General features: G+C 42.1%; 1 protein-coding gene across 1 annotated transcript in view; it reads left to right on the forward strand.

The window, feature by feature from the left end:
- Positions 1-8,260, forward strand: part of CTNND2 (catenin (cadherin-associated protein), delta 2) — a 560,917-nt gene that overhangs the window by 4,990 nt on the left and 547,667 nt on the right. The gene's annotated exons all lie outside the window — the stretch shown is intronic.

Below are 8,260 nucleotides of genomic sequence, written 5' to 3' on the forward strand. Positions count from 1 at the left end.
TGAGTTTGGTGTGGAACCGGGCAGTGTTTCGTTCTGTTGTCACAGGTTAGCTGTGAGTAGATGGTGCCTAACAACAACAACATGAATACCAGGGACAAAGCTTGAAGACAAAATACTATGACAAATCCTAAACAAAGCTTGGTGGTGGTTGGTGGTTATGTGCCATGGAGTCGGTTCCAACTTATAGTGACCACGTATAGGGTTTTTGTTTTTTGTTTTTTTAATGTTTTATTGTGAATTATGTGATAGTTTACATGAGAGAACATTAGCTTTACATTCATCCTATTATATGTCGTTTCATTGCCATAGTTACAATCCACTCCATGCATGCATCATCAACCAATAAGCCTGCCCACTCTCCCCCAGTCTACAGCACACAGCCCCTCTCCCTCTCGGTCTAAAGTCCCCAACTGCTCGTCATCGCTGTCTCCATCTCTGGAGTCACTGCTTCTCTGGGTAGGGTCCCGCTCTCCGCTCTTCTCCCTTGATGGTCCCAGGGACCTCCGCTCCTAGACTGCAAAGTCAGACACTCCCGTATAGGGTTTTTGAGGCTATAATTCTTTATGGGAACAGAAAGCCTCATATTTCTCCAACGGAATGGCTGGTAGTTTCAAACTGCTGACCTTGAGGTTAGTAGCCTGACTTGTAATCACTATGCTAGGGTTGACATACTTTTTTTTTTTTGAGGGGGGGCGGGGAGAATGTTTTCATGCGATAGAATCTTAATTATCCAGTATTGCCAGCTGCTCCACCGAGAAACATGAGGCTTCACGTTCCTGCAAAGATTTTTTAAAAAGCCTCCGAAACCCTGTATAGAGTCAGTATGAGTCAGAACCAACTCTAAGACACTTGACAGTAACAGCAAGCTATAACAGAAATACCACAAAGGGATGGCCTTAACAAACAGATAGGTATTTTCTCACAGTTTAGGAGACTAGAAGTCTCTAAAGGAAAGGCTTTGTCTCTTCATTTTATGCTTCCTGATTCCTTGGGGACCGCTATGTGTCTTGGCATCAGTTCTGCTGCTTCTCTGCTTCTTGCTGTGCTGAGCTGCTCTTTTGTTATTTTGTAATGGAAGGACTCCTGACACACTGGACACCAATCCTAACTGATTAACATACCAAAGACCACCCATTCCCAGCCTTGTGCTGAGATACAGGCTGCTGCTGAACTCTGTACCAGCTCAGGTTCCCAGCCACTCCCGTTGGTTTCTACCAACATTTTCCCTCTCTGCCCTGCTCTGCCCACTGCTGTGATTATACCTCCAAACACTACTAAGGCTAACCCCGATAATAGACCCAAGTTCAGTTTATAGTCATTTCACCTCATGCATGTTGTTGTTGTTGTGAAGCGCCGTTGAGTCGATTCCGACCCATAGCGACCCTGTATAGGGTTTCCAAGGAGCAGCTGGTAAGCTTGAACCACTGACTTTGCAGTTCAAAGGACTTTGCAGTCTCACGCATTAGCCCACAGTGCCACACCAGGACTCCTCACCTCATGCAGAGACACCATCCATGTGTTAGTGGCAGCATGCATGCTTCTACGATGCTGCACATGTTTCATCTGGGGCTTTCAGACTAAGATGAACGAGGAAGAAAGGCCTGGTGATCTGCATCCTAAAGTGAGCCAAAGAAAACCCTTATGAATTACAAAGGGGTCACCACTTGTCAAGGGTCAAATGAATGGCAGTTAACAACAACACACAGAGTATGTGGCACCTTACGATAAGCACTGCACTGCTAACTTCAAGGTCAGCAGTTCAAACCTACCAGACGCTCTCAAAAAAAAAAACAAAAAACCTATATAGAATTGCTATGAGTCAGAACTGACTTGATAGTGAACCACAGAGAAGTAAGAAATATGTAGGGAGATTAGGTAGAGCGATTACAGCTGAGAGGTTCAGGTGCCACCCTACTATACATTAAAGGTGAGACCTATGAAAACCCCCTAATCACTCTTGGTGTGGCACTGCGAGTTAATGCGCTGGGCTACAAGGTCGGTTTAGACCATAAGGTCGGTGGTTCAAGCTCACTAGCCCCTCCTCCAAAGCCCTATACAGGGTAGCTGTGAGTCGGAACCTACTAGAGGGTACTTAACAACAACAACAACAACAGTCATTCTCCCCCAGGACATTTTTCAGTTCGCTTTTCCCATTAGGCTCAACCTCCTACCATCTTCCGTCTGTCTTATCTACTGGACCTTCCTTCTTTCTTTCTCCTAACCTGCTGCTATAAGTATCACCAACTTCTGTCACTTTATTAAGAAGAAAATTTTAATTCTCAGATATCACCCCCACCAACTCAGCTGAGGACCCCAATCTACCTATGGATGTTCCAAAAAGAGCTTGTAAACTGTCATAAACCACAATGGTAGCTAGCTCCCTGCTGGTCTCCTTGTAACACAAAGCATTTTGAGAGCCTTTGAAAGTGTAACTTTGGTATTTTGTTGTGTGTTTTTTAACCCCAGGATTGAGTAAATTCACTGCTTCCTTCCCCTCCCCTGCCAGAGCTTGTGATGCTGATAGTTTTCATCTTCACACAAATTCAACATTAAATGGTTGTTTGTTGTATTACTGTGATACAAAAGTTTTACTCCTTGAGTATTAATGAATTCTTGTACAGATTCTATTTCATGCACAAACAATGAGTAGATTCTGGACTTCTTGACTATGTTTATTTTCCCTGTTCAGCGAGAGAATGAAGTTTAAACTTCAAAAGTCCGTGCCTTGGAGACAGGACAAGGCTAAACTCATGTTTGGAATCTCCAGTCTCTCTTTTGCTTATTTTGTTTGGTTTGTGTGAACTCTTTTCCTTGTTTTATTGTCTTCCCCCTTTCTGGCTTTCTTCTCATCTTGAGTTGAAACAGCATCTTCTTCTGATCATCTGTATTTTAGTCAGTATTGAAAGGGGGTAAAGCACAAACGCTGCCAGTAAACATTTGCATAGTGCATTAAGAGATAAGATCCAAGGCCTTATGTGCATATGGCTATATACAATTAGGGCACAGAGACAAAAATAATGGGGTCAAATGTAACAGCAATTGTGAGGATGGTGTGGGACCAGGTGGTGTTTCATTCTGTTGTTCACAGACCACTCCAGGACACTTAACAGCAACAACAGCCCGTACATGTTGGAGGTAGTGGTGGTTCTGTGGTTGAATCCTTGCCTTCCATGCAGGAGACCTGGGTTCAGTTCCTGGCCAATGCTCCAGTGGCACCATAGGAAAAGCATTGGACTACTAACTGCAATGTGAGCAGTTCAGATACACCAGCCACTCTGCAAGAGAAAGATCAGGCTTTCTGCTGCTGTAAATATGTGCAGTCTCAGAACGCCTACACAGACTCACTATGCGTCCGAGTCTATGACAGTGGGTAGAAACCTCAAGGCCAGCCACCCCCTATCACTCAGCAAAGACTTGTGTGTTTCTATGATGATGAACAGGCTTAAGTGGAGCTTAAAGACTAACTCAGACTAGGAAGAAAAGCCAGGTGACCAGCCTCTGAAAAATCAGCCAAAGAAGTCTCTATGGATCACAACGGTGATGACATGGTTTAGAACAGACTCTGTGAGGGCTAAGAACAAGAGCACTTAGCTGAGCAAAACTTTTGTTGGCCAAAGCTAATTCAGTGAGCTCATCAACTGTCCAGCCAGACCTACCTCTGATGCTTCATTCTCAGACATCCCCCGGAAACTGGAAGAGAACAACCAGAGATCATTGTCTGTCATCCTGTCCCAACCAAAAGGAGAGGGCTCTGAGGATGGCCTGTCTGCCACCTTGGCCCCAGCTGTGCTCTTAGTATGAGAGCAACAGTGAAGCAGTCGTCTGCATGCATGAGGACAGGAGGGGAGAGTTATGAGGTCTCCCTTGCAGCCTTAGATCTAGAAACACAAAAGAAAGCTGAAAAACCACTTTGTCAGTAGTCAGACAACTGGTCAACCAGACATGACTAAAGTCAACTGATCAACCAGAGTCTCCACAGTGTGCTCTCTCACCAGACATGGCAGCCACACCTCCTTTCTCATGGGAAGATGTGAGGTGTGAGAGACAGAATCTGCCAGTGTTCCTGCCACAGGTGGGGGTTGGGGTTTCTTGAATTGAGACAGAAACAGCAGACCAGTGAGCTGGAAGGTGGTGTGAATATTGCCACCTGCTTTTTACAGAATAATTAGTCCAGTGTCTGGGGACTTAACCTCCTGCAAGATCAAAAAGTGAAGAGACAGCTTCAAAAATGATGTCTGTATAGACTAGACATTTCATCTGGGATATGGCTTCTCAAAACCAGATCTTATACAATAAGGAGTACAGTAAAAGAAGGAATGTTTTATCCTCCTTAATTTGCTTATGGAATCCTGGTGTGGTGCTGTGGGATAATGCACTGGACTGCAAAGTGTATTTCAACCACAAGGTCAGTGGTTCAAACTCACCAGCTCTTCCTCAGAGACTCCATGGTGGTGGTTATATGCCATGGAGTCAGTCAGTTTCGACTCAAAGCGACCCTGTATAGGGTTTCCAAGGCTCTAAATCTTTACAGGAGCAGAAAGCCTCATTTTCCTCCCATGGGACTGCTGGTGGTTTTGAACTGCTGACCTTGAGGCTAGCAAACTGACTCATAACCACTGCACTGCCAGAGCTCCTTCAGAGACCATATACAAGGTTGTTAGGAGATGGAACCAATTCAACAGCACTTAAAAACAACAACAATTTGCTTACAGTAGTAGAGTCTATAAGCAGGTAATAAATAACACAGCTTTTGAATTCAAGGTCAAATAATGTCCATGAATTTCAGCTTAGTCATGTGACCCATGCTTGACACTGGCAAGTCTTTATAAACTAGTCGACCGGCTGGCTAAATTCTGCAGGGATGGTAGTCAAGGTGAGTTTCATTTTGGATAAATATGACTGAGCAAGTGCTGGACACTAACTTTCCATGATGCATGTGGAAGATTCTAGTAAAGGAAGAATGGAGGTTGATGAACTGCAAGGAGAAAATCCACTAACTGTCTTCTTGAGGTCGATATGCTTTCCAACATAAAAGGAAAACAGAAGGTGATGAAAATATTTGCACATGTGGAGAAAGCATTTTAAAAACACTTAGTTATCTGCAAGAATAACCAATGTTTAATGAAGTTACAGATGAATGACGTATGACCTTCATTTTCATAAAACTGTATTGTTACTAAATCATGTAAATAAAAATCATGCTATCAAAATGTTTTTAATTAAAAGAATCAAGTTCATGCAAATATGGAACATTAGCAGTTTATTATTAGTAAATGCTGTCAATGCAAACAAAAATGAGTGGTTTCTAGTGTAGCAAATAAAATTAGATCATATGCAACCTTTTGGTTAATTTTTCACCTTTTTTGTGGTTTTAATCTGAAAAGTTGGAGCCACATTATTACCCAGTGGGAAAATTTAATTTTTATTTATATATATTTTAACTTTTTATTGTGAACTGAGTGAAGGTTTACAGAACAGATCATCAATTTTTACATTCAACAAGTCACATACTTTGTTTCATCTCAGGGATTGTAGTCCCGTCGATGTGACATCACTTATCCCACTTGCCCCCTGCGATACTTGTTTCCTTCCCTACTTCCTTCTCAACCCCTCTGAATTGTGTCCGAAGGTAAATGGTGCCCTCTTGAACCTTGTGGTTGAGGAGTCTATGGTGTGCGTACCTCACTAGTGTTGGTGTCTTCCCTCTGTACCTGTCTACTGCTTGGCTGAAAATTGAGCTACAAGGGTGAGTTCATTTCCACACCTGAAGGGTGACCAAGGGCCATACTCTCAGGGTTCCTCCAGATGCTTTCTGACTAGCAAATCTGGCCATTTTTATGAATTGGAGTTTTGTTCCACATTTTCTCCCACTGTATTCAGGATCTTCTAAAGTGTTCCCTTTTTGAGCAGATGGTAATGATAGCTGGGCATCATCTAGTTCTCCTGACTTCAGTGTCATGGTGGTTTATGTTCCTCTGTTCCATTGTCCATTGGATTAATTGCTTCACGGGTCTTCAGTTTTCATCAGACTTAATTTCTCTGCACAAAGAGAGACCAATAGTTGCACCTTAAATGGACAATCTTCAGATTTGAAGATCCCAACAGGAAATTTCAAATGAGCTTTTTCGTACCATCCCATCTTTAAAAAACAAAACAAAGCATCGATAAACAGAAAGGACAACCAGATGCTTACTTGCATCAGTTTCATGAGGATAGTGGAAAAAAAAATTTAAAAAGTCGTATTACAGCAGAAGACAGACAAGAGTGTTTGTTACTTCATTGGTATAATTTAAAAATATGGTATTTGCCATAGTTTTATATAAATTAATAATTGTTTTTATGTTGTTAAGTGTCATCGAGTCAATTCCTACCCATAGCAACCCTGTATACAGTTTCCAAGGAGCAACTGGTGAGCTTGAACCACTGACTTTGCAGTTCAAATGACTTTGCAGTCTGACACAGTAGCCCACAGCATCACACCAGGACTCAGTATTAATGCCAGGTAGCGTAGTGATTACAAGTTGGGCTGCCAACCTCAAGGTCAGCAGTTCGAAACTACCAGAGGTTCCGTGGGAGAAAGATGAGGCGTTCTGCTCCCATAAAGATTTACAGCCTCGGAAACCCTGTACAGTGTCACTATGAGTCCGAACTGACTCCACAGTACTCAACAACAACAAGAAGAAGTTATACGCTTAGGAGCCCCAGTGACAAAATGTATGACTAGCTGGATAAAGTGTTAGGCTGCCAACCAAAAGGTTGGTGGTTCAAACCCACCATCTGTTCTGTGGGAGAAAGATGAGGCACTCTGCTTCCAAAAAGCTAACAGCCTGGAAACCCATAGGGGTGGTTCTACTCTGCCCTACAGGGTTGCTGTGACTTGGAAATTACCAAAGTGGGTTTGGATTAGAGGCATATGTTCTGATCATGCAACTGTCCTCATCCTGGAAGATAAACTCTGATTCCTTGTGGCATATGCTACCTCGGCCATTGGGTTAGCATTGATAAAAATGGCAACGTTGATGAAGAATAAAAGCCTAGGGTAAGATTTCCAATGAACACTACATGTAACTACCAACAGTTGGAATTTAAGATTAACTAAGAAATGACCAGAAGAGGCACAACTTGTCGTTAGGTACCTTTGAATTGGTTCCAACTATAGTAACCTTATGCACAAGAAAACTAAACACCACCAGGTCCTGCACTATCCTCACAATTGTGGTTATGTTTGAATCTGTTGCTGATACCACCGTGTCAGTCTATCTCACTGGGGGTCATCCTCTTTTTTGCCATCCCTCTACTTTATCAAGCATGATGCCTTTCTCCAAGGACTGGATCCTCCTGATAAAATGTCCAAAGTATGAGAGACGAAGTCTCACAATCCCAGCTTCTAAGGAGCATTCTGGTTGTCCTTCTTCCAACACAGATTCGTTTGTTCTTCTGGCAGTCCATAGTACTTTCGGTGTTCTTCTCGAAACATCATAACTCAAATTTATCTATGTTCTTTATTCACAGTCCAACTTTCACATGCGTATGAGACAAATTAAAGTACCATAGCTTAGGTCAGAAGCACTTTAGTCCTCAAACTGACACCTTTGCTCTTGAAAACTTTAAAGAGCTTTAAAGTATTTGCCTAAAGTAATTTGTCATTTGATTTCTTGACTGCTGCTTTCATGAGTGTTGATGGTTGATCCAAGAAAATGAAGTCTTTAACAACTTCAATCCTTTCTCGGTGTTTCATGATATTATTTATAGGTCCAGTGGTGAGGATTTTTATTTTCTTTATACTGAGGTGCATGCTCCTCAATGAAAACTGTGACCTTTGATCTTCATCAGTAAATATTTTAAATCTTTATCACTTCAACAAGTAAGGTTGTATCATCTGCATATCACAGGTTGTTAATGAGTCTTTCTCTAATCTTGATGCCATGTTCTTCTTTATACAAACCATTCAGTATTCCCTTGTTCTGTTCTAGTAACCGCCTCTTGGTGTGTGTACAGGTTCCTCAGGAGCTCAATTAAGTGTTCTGGAAAACCCATTCATTGCAATGTTACGCATAGTTTGTCATGGCTCACACAGTTAAAAACTTTGCAGAGTCAATAAAGCACAAGTAAACATCTCTCTTGTATTTTCTGCTTTCAGTCAAAATCCATCTGATATTAGCAGTGATTTCTCTAGTTCCACATCCTCTCACGAATCCACCTTGAATTTCTGACAGTTCCCTGTCAATGTGCTGTTGCAACTGTTTCTAAATTGTCTTTT

The sequence above is a fragment of the Chrysochloris asiatica genome, unplaced genomic scaffold (genome assembly GCF_000296735.1).
Source record: "Chrysochloris asiatica unplaced genomic scaffold, ChrAsi1.0 scaffold00358, whole genome shotgun sequence".
Taxonomy (NCBI): domain Eukaryota; kingdom Metazoa; phylum Chordata; class Mammalia; order Afrosoricida; family Chrysochloridae; genus Chrysochloris; species Chrysochloris asiatica.